This window comes from Centroberyx gerrardi, chromosome 20 (assembly GCF_048128805.1).
Source record: "Centroberyx gerrardi isolate f3 chromosome 20, fCenGer3.hap1.cur.20231027, whole genome shotgun sequence".
Taxonomy (NCBI): domain Eukaryota; kingdom Metazoa; phylum Chordata; class Actinopteri; order Beryciformes; family Berycidae; genus Centroberyx; species Centroberyx gerrardi.
Genome location: NC_136016.1, coordinates 6895941 through 6909440, shown reverse-complemented (window position 1 = coordinate 6909440; position 13500 = coordinate 6895941).

Here is a 13500-nt window from a genome sequence, read left to right as displayed (position 1 = left end):
AACCCCCCCACTACGCTCTGTGGCATTGGCTCAAACTCACACAGATTTTATAGTGTTGTCCCTCTCGCCTTCCATGAACCATCGGAGGCCTTGGATATTTCCATGGTGGACAGCTGTGATCTAAATATACAGAGGGACTTCCTACCTTCAGGAAAAAGATTCAGATCCTCCCGCGAGTTTCCTGCAATAGCGGCCCTCAGTGACTAAAGAAAAAAAAAAAAGACAAACATTACACAGTGGCAGGCAGCATCCAGACAGCAGAGGGCAAACGGGTCAAAGTCTGTTTAAATTTTTATTATTCATCATTCATCGGATTACAGCCTACGCCTACGGCCGCGTCTGTGTTTCCCTCTGCTGTTGCCTCGTAGTAGACGGCAGGCTTGGTTTACATGCGCTCCCACTGTCAAGACTCTCTCCACACCTGTCTGGGTAACATTCCAGCGCTCACAGCTGACACACGACAGCTTCTCCGCGCTGCTGCTGCTGCTGCTGCTGCTGCGGGTCCGCCGTTCTTCACACGAACGACTCACTTGTGTTGGCGGTTGTGGCTCGCAGAGTAAATCTCACCACAGCTGATGCCGATCTGAGACACAACTGTGGTAAGATTTAATATCTGGATGTGTGCTGCAGGATGGGTCCGTCGGCAGCAGTCCATATCTGCGCTTATGTTATGTAAACTGTGGGGAATGATAAAGGGAATGTATTCTAATACTGTAGGTTGTGGCTACAACCATAAACACAATCATTGCACAAATGATGTTTCTCATCCTTGCAGCAGCAAATTATTCATTAACTTTTGAAGGAGATTGAGCATTGAACTTTATATCAGAGGGTTGTGGGCCTGTAGAGCATGCAATCAAAAATGAAAGTGAAAATCAAAAAATCAGTTTACATCAAGTCTCAAATTGTGCTCTTGTGACTGTGCATGTTTGGCTATTATCAATTCATTCTTGTCTCAGCCTTGCAGCAGTCATCAATCATTCACTGTTCGGGGAGATTGAGCATCACATTTTATATCAGAGCTTTATGGCCTGTGCAGCATGTTATAGTCAAATTCAACTCAGTTCACTTCCAGCTTTGACTACTATCCATCAAACAAGCACTCGAGATAAACTTCATTGTACTGTATGTGTCATATGGAGACCTTGTGATGAAGGCTGACCTTTCCCTACGAGGCCCTGGACACACACGGGTCCGCCACTCAGCACGGCCGCGCTGTGATAAACTGTGGGAGAGCTGACGTAGGCCGGTGTCCGGCCCGGGCCGAGCGGCCGCTTGCCTGTAAACAGGTTCTCCGCTGTGTCACTCCGACTCCCGCAGCAGCTGGTTCCGCCTATTGTTCCCCGCTCCCGGAGAAAGCGTCACTAGCCACCGTGTGACACCTCTCAAGGGTGTCCCCAGAGCGACCCAGTGCACCTCTTTCACACAATTCACCTCAATCTGTCGTGAAAATGGACCCCGCAACCTTCGCTGAATGCATGATGTGCAAGACAACAAGAGATCTCACCAAGCTGCCTGGCTGAGCCTCTGGAGCCTATAAGGGTGCGATCACACCGACAGTTTGTTTTCTGTGGTCCGAACCATAGTGGAAAAGTTTGCTTGCATGTTTTTGTATTTGGTTCATTTAGGTTCACATTGCCCAATTAAAAGCGTCTCGAAAACAAAAGTCACATGGACTCAGAAGTAGCTTGGACAGAGTTTTGGTAACCTGTCATCCTGTGAGGTTAGAGATTTGGTGACTGGGAGGAGTCAAAACAAATCCAGTTCCAGTCCCTGTAGCTTTAGCCAAGCATGATAGACTTGTCTGCACACTTTGCCATAATAATACCTTTCAGGTGTTCATACCAGTAAAGAGCACATGAAGAAATAGTCCAAGCATACATATGAAACTGCTGGTTATCAGATGTCAACATCTGTCTCCTAAAACCCATGCTATTCAATTGGTGGCCCTTCAGTCACTTCCAGTAGGCCCTTAGATTGATTCTGAGCAACTAATTAATAAACAATATGAATTTATATACTGTATCCTGTAAAAATGTGTGCACCTTGTGTAAATTTCCACCAATAGTTGAATAAGTTTGTCCCACCCTGTCAAATTTTTATTATCCATCATTCATCAGATTAGAGCCTACGCCTATAGCCATGTCTGTGTTTCCCTTTGTTTTGCCTGGTAGTAGACTGCAGGCTTGGTTTACATGCACTCCCACTGTCAAGACTCTCCACACTTGCTATACATAATAAAACCTTGCATTTTGGGGTCATTTCCCATAGTTGGTTGTGATTACATTCTCACTCTCATTTTCAGGCGGTCTCATTGCAGTTATTTGGTGCCACCCGAGTTCGAATGGCATTGTTCTCACCTCCCCAAATGAACAGAACAAAAGAATTCAAATAAACCACTCCAAACATGCTTGGTGTGAACGCGCCCTAAGTGAGCTGTTAAAAAACATTCCCATGCCAGGCTGCAGGGTGTCGTTTACACGATAGTGTCCGTGTCCAAAACACTACCGAGGCCCAATATCACATATCCTGAGAGGGTGACATGGAGAAGCTCAGCCCTCCATCAGACAAGGTGACAGGACCTCACCAGTTCACTGAACAAAACTATTCTACAACAGATTTACAGTGTAGGTTTGTAGGTTTGTTAGCAACACCGATTAACAAAAAAGTTTCATTATTTTTGTTAAATAGACCCATGTTATTATGCTTGTAAAATAGCCACCTGGATATAGGAATGGCCTGGCCTGATGATTTACAAATATAACTATCATATCACGTGTTCTGTTGAATCCATATCTGAATGCATATATTGCAGTGTACCTATAATGTACTACCTAACCTCGTCTACTCTATGGTGCTCTGCAGGTGATTGCTGAACAGCACCTGATTGAAAACAGCTGGACTGTTCTCCTGACCACTAAGAGAGTGTTTCCTCCACTCTGCTGAGCCTGCAAACTGAGGATAGAAAGTGAAAACTGAAAATGTGTAAAAAAAAAAAAAACATTGATTGCGATGCCGGGCTGCAGTGCAGTCTGCAGGGCATAGGGATGGTCTCTCTCTATGGAACTTTACCCATAGAGAAGTTATAGGAAATCATTTTGAAACTATTCTTGCTCAATTTTGGTTTATCCAGTTTAGTCCTGATTGCAACAATAGAAGTGTCACTTCTCAGCATGGCATAAGTTGCATTGGAAGCATGACCGGAGACAGAAGTAGCTTTGTGGAACACCCTGCCGCTCCCACAATTGATAGCCGTCCTCCTGACCCCTGCATGGGCGGGTTTGTGTACAGTGTGCGGCCGTGCAGCTGTCCTGCCGTCCACGGCCTCATTTTGTGACAGGTAAATATTGTGTTTCACCTTCCTCTGCGAGGGTCGTTGCAAAAATAGTCTCTAAACGGCCCCGTCTTGAGCGGCGAGTAAACAACGCGTGCCACGGATACCCAGGCTTGAGTTACCCTGCTTTGTGTTTTCCACCTCACTCATTAATGGACCGATGCCCATTAAAAATCTCAGATGGGAGCAGTGAAATATTCGCAGCCTCTCACTGCGCACCATGGTTTTCCGAGTCCCTCCAGACCTCGACTCGGGGGCTAATTAACACATGTTGAATCAGCGGGGACGGAATCGTATATTTTCCATCTCCCAGTCTGTCATTGGTGGATATTACGGGGAAGGTCAGGTCTGTCAGTGGGTTGTAGATGACTGTCAGACTGCCGTGTCAATCACGCTGGGGCGATGATGATCACGAGCTTAAACGGCACACCGTATCTAGTGTTAAAGCAAGGGCAAGCTGGGCCATTGCTGTGTCAGTGAAACCAGGAGGATCACAAGTCACACCACCGACAAAACTGAGCGTCCCACTGTGGAGGAGGAACGCACTTATTGTCCTATTACTCTGCTAATGCCTGAGAAACAGGCATTATTTATACAATTAAAACCCCTCCACAATACATTTCACTTTCATGACAGAATAACACTCCATCGCAATATTACGCACTCCATTTACCACTTGATGACTCACTTATCATTTGCATAGAAAGACATGTTTAACAATAGCTTTCACTCAGCTAATGACAACTACCTATTTAATTCTTTGCTGACATACTTTGCAATTATTCAGCAGCTTTCAGTGAAACAATGTACGGTGATATTGGGCTTACAACTAACAGCATTAAGTAGGGTAAAATCAGTCAATCAAGATCAACCCGTCCCTCTGCACTTCTATTTGCAGGGACATAAAGAGAGATAGCAAGGCAGACGCATTGAGACCAGACAGATGCATAAGTGTATGGTTTCCAAATAGATATTCTGCTAATCTAAATTTAACCCCTTTGGTTCTATTTTCTTTTTTAACAAGGGGGAAACCAAAATGCAATCAAGGAACATGATCGGGCCTGGCTTGTCAGTTGGAAAAAAAACGTGAACCGACAAAGTAGCAGAGGGGGGAAAAATACATGATCTCTAGTTAAGCACTTCGTCATTTATAACGCAATGGTAGAAATTCTGTTCTAATCCGAGGCCCCCTTTTATCCATTCACCAGCTCCCTTTGATGTTTCGATTTTTTACCCCAGGCCATAGTCAATTGTGTTGTGTGGTCTTGAATTACACGGAGGAAGAGCTAGTGGAAAAAAAAGTAAGGGGCAGGAGACATACGATACAATGGAATCACAAGGGGAGAAACTGCGTGAGACTGCCAACGACTCCGCTCTCCCCTCTCCGCTCACTCAAGACGTTCCTACTCTCACTTCAAACACTCATCCGGTTTTGTCTATGGAATTTACACTGCTGGGATAAATTCACGCTAAACCCTGGATTTATGTCTCGGTCGTCCTCAGCGGTCCCCTCACCTCCCACCCTCCTTTTTTCCCATTCTCTTCTGTTTTTCAAGGTCTACTTCCTAAAAGTCTGTTGGGAAATTCCTCTTCCTAAGAGTATGCAACTTCATCCAGTAAATGTCTATTACAGTAAGATTCTGACTGACTGGTTGCTTGCCAGAGATTTTGAAAAATAAAAACAGCATTAAAATCTTTTTTTCACCCATTCATCCTGTCATGACCCACCATACCAACAACCTCCCTGGTAGTTCCCCTGTATTGGATGGGTGTCCCATGCCGTCATGAGTCTATATCAAGAAGCCGCCTACACTGCATATACATGCATTGTATGTGGGCACGCGACAACTCGGTTTACTGTTTGTCACCCTATACACTGTTTATGTTTTAGGGGTCGTGGAGTTTTATGGAGGCTCTTGACCCACTTCGCACAATGACACTGCACCGAGGGTCATTCAATGTGACCGCCGCATTGTCGCTCGCTGTTACCGGGTAGAGTTTCTCGTTCAGGGCATAGCACCGCATCGTTGTGCTCAATAGTGTGACAGCGAAGCTAATCCCCGGTTCCTACGGCAGCGGCCCTGAACCCCTAAAACCTCGGGGCAGAGTCTGGGAGAGCTTACGGCCGCGGAGGGCCGCGTCGCATGTCAGCGGGACTCAGCGGACAGTATCAGGTTGGTCACACATGCCGGCCTGTGTGAAGGTCAACATTGACGGAGGCTGTTTACCAGCTATACGGCATTAAAGGAGCATTAACATATACAAGATATTCAAGTAGAGCTCAGGACAGATCGCATCTGTCGCTTTCTTCCACTACGATTGCCAGCTCTGGGGAAGAGAAATCAATTCAAAACGAATGGCGCCCCCACCCCGCCTAAAAAGAAAGATGTCTATGTTAGAAGAGGAAGCGCTAAGGACTAAAATGAAGTGACAAATCCTAAATTTGACGTAGCACTGTAAACACTGAAGTAAGAGATACTGTACATTCTCCAAAGCTTTATTAGCACCTGGCCTAGCTGTGTCTTTTCACTTTAGCGGGGTTTGGAGAGGCTTCTGCTCTTGGTGATGGGAAGTCATGCTGGCATCTTGCCTGCAGTGGTGAGGAGGAGACAGAAGAGGCAACATCTGCAGCATCTCTCAAGGGTTCAACTAACAGACACTACAAGCTCTGTGATATCAATCAGCCACATGTGAGTAGTCATTCTCAGACAGGCGTGCTGAGGGGTTTAACTTAACTCTCAAATATGTCTGTATGCCCACTTAAACGCATACATACACAGCCACACATATGCACATGCACAAGCATACAGTACACATGCATGCACACTTACGTAGACGCACACACACACATCCTCCCCTCTAAGGCCAAAAATGGTGAGTGTATTGCAATGTAGTATGATCTCAGTGGAGGGATGGAGGGAAAGTTGTGATATCAAGTTGAGATTATTAGACGAAGAATAACTCCATAATGAATGAAAAGTGGGTCAGAGACATGGAGAAACCTGGACCCAGTCCAGTTGTCACACACTGGCACTTCATTCGTCATTGCACACCTACATCATAGTCTATTTTCTTTTGTTTGTGGAGGAATGATTGATGGATGTCAAGGGCACAGACATTCCCTCTTTGGCATAACTCGTATATCCTCACTGGGATAAATTGGATTGTCTTAGTTCTAAGAAAATTGTGAAAAGCGTCCTTGTTGTGCAGTAAATGGAATATAATGGTTTCAGAAATGATTTGGCATTTTTATGATGATAGGCCATTATCAGAATTATGTGGTTGTTGGGTAGCCATGAGAGGGAAGTTAAGTGAGTGCATGTGAACCCACAGTCTTTTGAGTTCATGCTGCCCCCGCTGCAATTTCAGGCAGCTGCCGCATCCAGCTACACTCTGACTGTTATTTACCATGCGTGAAAGACAGAGTGATGAGAGAGAGAGAGAGAGAGAGAGAAAGGGCAAACCGGGTATGTGTTGTGTATGCCCTCCTCTCTCTTTAGGGTGGGTGAGGTGGGTTGTGCCGGAGGTGAGATTGCCAAAAGACGGCTAATAACAGCTGAACCTGTCAGTGGCGATCGCCCACACAAAAGCCAGAGTGGTGCTTTCAGGGGACATGGCCTTTGGCAAGGGTGGGGCGCATGTTTGGCACCGGGGCGCATCACGTAGGCCCACAGGGGCACCTATGCCCACTTTGGAGCAGACAGACAGGCCTGTGCATGTCTGAGCGGTAGCTTGGAAATAGGATGGCTTTAGGAATAGAATCGCTTCAGTGTCGCAGACCCAAGCCAGAGACTGGACTGTTAGGACGGCCTAATTCAATCAGCAGCGACAACACAGAGGTGCGGTGGTTCGCATCGTGGGAGGGATGAAAACATGGAGGGGTGCCAGGTGGGGGGGCGCACCCTGCCCTTATTATCTCAATTACCGATCAGCCTCGTCAGATCACTGTCGACCGCGGGGGAGCGAGGCCAGGATGTAGCGGGACAGGTACCGCCGGATAACGCCAGGCGCTGCGCCAGGAACAGGCTTTGTCAATCACGCTGCCCCGTTGCATCAGCGGCTTTGTTTCATTTAATAATTTCATAATGTTGAGTAATCTGATGTTCCCTTGAGTGTAATGGGCTGTCCATGCTGCAAGTCAGGAGGGGCCCCAGTGTGAGTGTGTGTGTGTGTGTGTGTGTGTGTCCATGCATCTGTGCAAGAATGTGCCTGCTGAAATTAAAAACACAAATTTTCCATGGAGTTGTTAGAGGAACTCTATAGGAGCATATAGATACAGAGGCAGCCCTCGATGTAATAACACTGTATTTTCCGGAGGGCGCCGTATAGTTTCCACCTGCATGTCAGTAGGTTTAAAGTGGCCAGTTCCCCTACAGTATGGGCTTCTAATACCACACTCCACTCTCTCTCTCTCTCTCTCTCCCTCTCTCTCTCTGCCCTCCCTCTGCGGTTGTTTTGTGGCGTGGAAGCTGGGGAAGGAAGCATTTGTTGTGCACAGGATGTCCCCTAAACACACTACTCCCACTCGGCTAATAACTTTAACACTTCTTCTTCCCCTGGCCGCACACAAACGGGACACGCTCACTTCCTCTTTGGCAGTCACTTCCTCTGTGGTCAGAGCTACGAGCGAGCACGACACTCACTACGTGTGTGTGTGTGTGGTCAACCTCATCAAGTATAGCCTAGTCCCTTATGCAAGCATTAGCTCCCCAGAGACAAGCAAGTTATGCATATTCAAACTGTCCTTTGTTTTGATTTTGTTTTTTTCCTATTTCTTTCCTAACTATTTCTATGCTTGTATATAAACACAACATGTTGGCATGCACACTGATGGATCTATGAGAAAGCAACAGTGGAACAGGATAGATATCTTCAAAATCTGTTAACAGCTTTTTTTATAGGGGTGATTTTTTGTCTCAACTGCATAAATTTGTAGTTTGCTCTTCTTTGTCGGTTTAATCACAGCTTTTATCACTGTTGTGTTTCATAACTGTGCAAATATCTATAGTGCCTGAGCAATATAAGCACTTTTACTTAGTCATCTACCACTTTCTCTCTCACTCCCACACATGCACTAAAGGATAATGCCTAAATGAAAGAACGAGAGAACATATAATAATGTTCGCGGTACTTTAATCGGCAGCAGGAAGTATGTGATGTGCGTGATTCCAAAACTACAATATTCAGGGATTTTATTTTTGTACTAGGGAAGTCCCTGTCATTGAAAATTTCCCAGAAGGAAGGGGCATTATACTAGAAGATGAGAGAAATCTTACTCACGCAGTTATATTGTCAGATGAAAGGGGGCAACACACGTCGGTGAGCGGATCTGTTACCGCTCATTCCCGTCTGCGGGAATTTGAATAAAAAAGATGAATGGGAAATCAGTGCGTCACTCAGCGGGAGGACAGTGAGTATGTAGATGAGCAGAGGCCAGAGAGAAGGAAGCTACCCCCCCCTACCCCCCGCCCCAACTCACCCCATCCCATCCTTCCATAAGCCGCACCAGGACTGATTCATCTCTTTCCCACTTTCTACATCGAAGGAGCAGGAATAGCTGCATAAACAGTCCTGGGACGAGGGGCAGTGGGGAGGGGGGGGAGGGGCGAGTGGTGGTGGTGGTGGTGGTGGGGGGGGGGGTGCAGGATGTTGTTTGAGTTTCAGATCCTGTTTTCTTCCCTTTCCCAAGAAGCTACTCTAACGCAGGTGCACAAGCAGCCCCCCTCCCCCACCCTCCCACTGCACCCCCACCCTCGGTCTCCCAGGTCATTCTCACCCGGGCCATCCCCCCCCCTCGCCTTGCCCAAATAAGTGCAGCTCTTCCCTCTTTCGGTGGGAACGCGAGAGCATGTATTTCAAATCAATCTCTGGCTCTCTCAGCGTACACACACACACACACACACACACACACACACACACACACATACCCTTACAAAGCCTTCCATTGTTGTGTGAAGTAGTGACTTTTGGCATTGCCTATCAATTAGGGGCCTGAGCGAATTAAGGAAGACAGGAGGTCAAGGATTTTCGTAAGGATCTGAAGTACTTTTGTCTTATGTAAGGCTTCTTTGCCATGCCTTTCCCCTTAACGGGAATGAAAATATCCACTCATCTGTCACATCACACAGCGGCGCAGCCCGAGGCCTAAGTGGCCCGCCATTATGTTCCAGAGGCTTTGCTGTAGCCGCCGTCTCGGAGCAGAAAGAGACGAAAGAGGCTCGAGCGGAACGGGTCAAGTGAGCCTTTGTTCCGTGATGTATTTACAGTGCGAGAATTTAGAAGCTGTGGGGCTCGGGATGTAAAATATGCATTAAGGCCCCCGCGTTTCTGCAGGCGCTCCTTTGTTCAATATGAGAAGGTAAAAGAAATTCCGGTGCGAGAGGACGTAGCGGCTGCTTTTGGTTACGCGGGAGCATAAATGTCAGGGAGGGAAAGATTGGAGTTCAATGGAGGGATATGTGTTTAACGAACATAAACCTCGCAGACCTCTGCGCTCCCTGCTCCCCCCCCACCCTCCCCCCCCGGTCCAGCGCCCAAACCCCCAGTCCCCCCGAAAAAACTCAGGGGGCTGCGTTTCATTACAAATCATTCTCCAATTTTTAAGTGCGCTGCTCAGAAGAGTTTCCATGACATCATCAGCTGTCAGTATGGGAAGCCAGTCGCTTATATTCTGAAATTCAAACCAGGGCACGGAGAGGCAACATAGCCACGCACGCGATGGGGAATCTCCTGCTGGGCCAGACGTGAAATGGTGGCACAATACCTGCAGTGAGTTTGCAACATGCATATATGAACTTGAACAGCCAAAGAGGCTCATGGGGAGAAAAAACATACAAATAGTGATGGAGGGGGAGTGGGTGTGTGGGGCGGGGGGTCATTTTTACCTTGAGAATAAAAAAAAAAGGCTGGAAAGGAAGTCACAGCAGCGGGAACGCAACTCATCCCACAGTAAATGTTTATTGAATTAACAGGTGTGGCTTGCTGTTTTTTTCCCCCTATGCATCTCTTAAGTCGAAGTGTTGTGTAATACTGAGACAATAGACAAAGCGTGCAGTCTGCCGCTGGTCATCGTGAGTGAGAGGTGGCACTGCATCTCCAAAATGGCGCTCAGAAGTGAAAGAGGAAGCTAAATGATGTTGGAGGATCAAGGAGAAAACGGCAGCGAGTTGCAGAGGCGTTAAAAATAAATGTAGGTTGAGCGGCATTCCAATGAAACCGGATATCCAGACGACTGGGCATCAGGGAGAAGCCCAGCAGCTTCGGGACCCCGACCTTAGCCTTGAAACGTAGCCCGATTTACTCACACAGTAGCCGAGTGGGGGGTGTGAAGCGGAGTGACTGACAGCCCAACGCAGCAAGAACCGCCTTATTACTTTTTTTTCAAATAAAGGCCAGAGAAAATGTCAGCTTTTTTTAATTTTGCTTTGTTTGGCACGGCTTTCTACGAACGCAGGATGGGGGTATTCCAACCTGTGGCGTGAACTTTGCCCCCTGAGGGTTAGAGGTGGGTCACGGAAGGAAGGAAGACTTGTGTGGTATGGAATAGTCTGTCTCCCCACTGCTAAAAATACCCCCGCCTCCCCACCCGAAGTGTGTGTCTCAGAATTGCGAGTTCAGAAGGGGAGCGATGTGCGTCAAAACACACAGCGTGTCAGAGCAGGTGGCCCTGGAGTAGTAGTGTGTTTATGTGTGTGTGCGTGTGTGTGTGTGTGTGTGTGTGAGACATGAGGAGCCACAGGTAGTATGCATTGTCGCAGGCCTCCACGTACAGACCCTCTCATCTATTCGCCTCTCAACAGGGTGTTTTGGTTTCATTTAGTTTGTTTTGCTTTTCCTACCCCTCTCTCTCTCTCTCATCTTGCTTTTGTCTACAGGAGATTCTGTGTTTTTATGTTTTGTTGCACACCATATCCTCATACTGTACGTGGCGGAAGTTCACCGGGTCCAGTTCCCAACCCTGGAGCACCCCCCTTTCTGTGCTGCTGCACTACGTGACATTTCTCTGGCCTCCAAAGGAGCCTCTACTACAGGAACACGCTGCCTGTCAGTCTGGCCGTTTGATTGAACATCGGTCCAAGGGCTATGAAAAGAAAAAAAAGAAAAAAAGAAAAAAGAAAACTTTCCCTCAAAATGCCTTTTACTCCTTGGCTGCCCTCAACAAAAGACATGCTGAAACACCAGAGCCGACACAGCGCTTATTGTGTAAAAATACCTCTTTTTTATTGAATTTCCATCATTACAATTGCACACAATCAGTTTGAGCAATCTAAAATATTTATAGAAATTCATTGAGCTCTAAATGAACAGTCATCAGTCTTTAGCAGAGGCTTTAGAGACGTGTAAATATACTGAGAACTTCACTTCCCGCGGGGCAAGGGAACGGTAGCCATGGTAACCCTCCCCGAACCCACCCGACAGCAACAAAAGAAAAACGCACTTATCGGACCCTCTTCCACATACAGTAGCATCTCTGGCGTACGTCTTATTCTGAGACCGGTCAGCATCGAGTATAAGGACCCATTCCTGCCCCCCCACCCCCACCCCCCAACACATTCCTCTTGAACCCCCTAATAAAAGAACACAACACTGCAACATCAGAAGTCACATACAGCCGTGTGTACCAGCAGTTAACCATCTGCGACAGAGAAACATAAAGCTCCAAAGTTTCACAAGCGCCGTCATATTCCGCCGCCCGACCCCCGCAGCTCCCCGAGGAACATTCGAGCGAGAAAGAGTGTTGTGCAATAGATGGGTAAAAACAAAAAGCATAGTATTCAAGAAACCTTAGCAAACATTTCACACATGAAACACGCGCACACGTACGACAGATTTACACTTGATATAGTCCGGCAAAATGCATAACACAATTATGTCACATAGAAAAGATTTACAACTCTGAAGGAAGGGCGATAGCGTTTCTCATACGCGGGTTGCGTTATATTTCTGATTCATCCGTTTACGTTTGACTGAGGATGAGGAAGAGGAAGAAGGTGAGCAATTTTTCCTCCGATTCTTTCCGTTCCTTCCAGATCTTTCCATTTGACCATGAATCCCTAGTCATGAGCCATTTTGATAAGGAGACCTCATATTCCAGTAAAGGGGGCACCTATGTTACCGACACATCGTCCATAAATACATGCTTGTTGTTGGGCACTTAGATGAACTCAGAGGTTAGCGTGGAATCAGAGTGGGACGTGACAACGCCTGGGAAGGGCAGTTTCCACTCAGACATCCTGCCCCCTTTGACCCCCCCATTGACAAGAGGTTTACTCAGCAGGTGAGTGCTGCCCCGCGTCCACGAATAGACACGTGCACGGGAATTCCCGCACGCAGACGCAGGCGCATCGACAGACAAACACAGACCGTGACATGAGAGGACAGGCAGGAAACAAACACCTTCCTTGATGCACGTTCGGTTCCCTTGGGATCTTTAGAGGGACGAAGGGGGAAGTTAGGATGATGTGTATGTGAGAGAGAGATGGAGAGAAAGGGAGTGAGCGCAAGCCATGTGACTTGCCCTATTATCTTTCGAGTGAGTGGCGTGCACATAGGAACAGCAGGGGTAAAGATAGCGCTGCCCTCTGGCCAGCCCACTGACTGGGATAGACTCCTCAAACACCACGGCTGTGGTGTTTGTTCGGTGCGTGCGTGTGTTCACACACACACACGCAGAATCACACACAGACAAGGAAAAGCCATGTGACAGGTGATTGGACTCAACTCTTTCCTCACTACAGCCTTAGTCTATTGAATATGAGTCACTTGTGACCATAAATATCAGTGCCCTTTGCTGCACAGTAGAGATGAACATTGATACAACGTGAGCTTGGAATTATAAGGTTCTATCTGGGTAGAGTGCAGTTCTGAGATTAGAGCATCAAAGATTTGATATATCATCGGGAAAAACTGTGTACTTTCTTGTTAAATATTTAACCGCAAAAGGTTTTTAAAAAAATGACGCTACACAAACATAAAGTAACATTCAAAGATCATGAATATGTGGTAACTCAATTTTGATTAAAAGTCAAATAGATCCTCATAATTCCAAGCTCACAAAATGCCAAAAACGGGACAGTGACCGCACAGACCGCAACCTTACATCGTCTGAACTACCGTTTCCATACAGTAAGACACCCACTATGTGACTATGTGATATGGCTCCACAG